A 2,378-nucleotide genomic window follows, 5' to 3' on the forward strand; every position below is an offset into this window, starting at 1 on the left:
GAATGAAAAAAACAGCTGTTCTAAATGTGTCCACTGGATGTCACAATAGCAATTATTTGTATATTTGTACAAAATAAACCACATGATGTTAGTACATCAGTCGAGGAAAATGATCAAACTACATAAATAACATAATTTAATTTGATTTTGATATAATTGTTTTATCTTGATAGATTGAAAATTAACACCAATGAGTTGACGGATGAGCAATATCACATAATTTATTCAGAAAATATAAATAACTACAAATAAAGTATATATTCTACTAAACGCAACAGGTAATTGTAAAAAAAAAAACATGATTTGTACAATTTCAGAATGTGCTTGTTCTATTTTTTAACAAAAAAAAATTCGGAAGTTGTCTTTATTTTTAAGTTACCGTGCCGTGATTTTACCAGTGCGGCCCACTTGGGAGTAGATTTTTCTCCATGTGGCCCCAGAGCTAAAATGGGTTTGACACCCCTGGCTTAGATGCAGCAGCTCGGCTATGGAAACCAATTCCATGAAGCTCTCTGCCTACTGTACGTGGGCTAATTGGAAGGTCACATGAAGTTCGGAGCTCTGTAGCAACTGACTGTGCAGAAAGTCTTTGCACTATGCCAGGAGTCGGCAACCCGCGGCTCTAGAGCCGCATGTGGCTCTTTAGCGCCGCCCTAGTGGCTCTCAGGAGCTTTTTTAAAAATGTATGAAAAATGGAAAAAGATGAGGGAAAAAAAAAAAGTTTTTGTTTTAATATGGTTTCCGTAGGAGGACAAACATGACGCAAACCTCCCTAATTGTTACAAATCACAGTTTATATTAAATATGCTTCACTGATTCGAGTATTTGGCAAGCGCCGTTTTGTCCTACTAATTTTGGCGGTCCTTGAACTCACCGTAGTTTTTTTTACAAGTATAACTTTCTCCGACTTTCTAGGACGTGTTTTATGCCACTTCTTTTTCTGTCTCATTCTGTCCACCAAACTTTTAACGTTGTGCGTGAAGGCACAAAGGTGAGTTTTGTTGATGTTATTGACTTGTGTGGAGTGCTAGTCAGACATATTTGGTCAGTGCATGACTGCAAGCTAATCGATGCTAACATGCTATTTAGGCTAGCTATATGTACATATTGCAGCATTATGCCTCATTTGTAGCTATATTTGAGGTCATTTAGTTTCCTTTAAGTCATCTTAATTCAATTTATATCTCATGACACACTATCTGTATGTAATATGGCTTTTAATTTTTTGCGGCTCCAGACAGATTTGTTTTTGTATTTTTGGTCCAATATGGCTCTTTCAACATTTTGGGTTGCCGACCCCTGCACTATGCTGACCCCTCTCTGTCAATTTACATGGCCTACCACTTGGTGGCTGAGTTGCTGTTGTTCCCAAACTCTTCCATTTTCTTATTATAAAGCAGACAGTTGATTTTGGAATATTTAGGAGCGAGGAAATTTCACGACTGGATTTGTTGCACAGTTGGCATCCTATGACAGTTCCACACGGAAATCACTGAGAGCGGCCCATTCTCTCACAAATGTTTGTAGAAACAGTCTCCATGCCTAAGTGCTTGATTTTATACACCGGGCCAAGTGATTAGGACACCTGATTCTCATCATTTGGATGGCTGGCCAAATACTTTTGGCAATATAGTGTATATATCTGCCACCTAATCAATGTTCTGTTCTCCTTCTTTGTGGGTTAAAAAAGTTAGTATTGGTGATTTCTCTGCTAGCCTGGTATGGCTATGGTGCAGCACTTCTTGCTTCCTGCTAGATTGAAATTTGTGATTAGATACTCACTTTGGAGTGACAAGTGAGTATCTAATCACAGTCTCGTTAACGTCAGGCTACCTAGATAGGCTACTGTCAACAACTTGTGATCTGATTGGCTGTGGCAATTATCTATCAGTTGTATGTGCCAGTTCACTTACAATGCACACACATTGTTGATTCTGAAGGCAGATTTGGTACGGCATGGCAACATAAGCTAGCTGAATTCTGATTGGATACAAACTAAAAGTATAAACAAGGAGGAGCATAATATGACATGAAAGAATATGAATACTTTTACATCCATCCATCCATCCATCCATTTTCTACCGCTTATTCCCTTTGGGGTCGCGGGGCGAGCTGGAGCCTATCTCAGCTACAATCGGGCATATTTAGGGACATTAATTGACTTTTATCTTTAGTTATGATCATGATTTCTGGTTATGTTAGGCCAGCAGAGAAGGTCTTGCTGGCCCTGACGGCACACCACTGGTTTTTAGGTCGTATGGCGGTATATAAGGCTATTTTAAACAGAGTGTTAAGTTACTAGTGTTATATATATATATATATATATATATATATATATATATATATATATATATATATATATATATATATATATATAT

General features: G+C 37.7%; 1 pseudogene; it reads left to right on the forward strand.

Moving 5' to 3' along the window:
* Positions 1 to 897: 897 nt before the first annotated feature.
* LOC133655877 (twist-related protein 2-like) overlaps positions 898 to 2,378 on the forward strand; it is a 65,017-nt pseudogene continuing 63,536 nt past the window's right edge.

Source organism: Entelurus aequoreus, linkage group LG01 (assembly GCF_033978785.1).
Source record: "Entelurus aequoreus isolate RoL-2023_Sb linkage group LG01, RoL_Eaeq_v1.1, whole genome shotgun sequence".
In the NCBI taxonomy this organism is placed as follows: Eukaryota; Metazoa; Chordata; class Actinopteri; order Syngnathiformes; family Syngnathidae; genus Entelurus; species Entelurus aequoreus.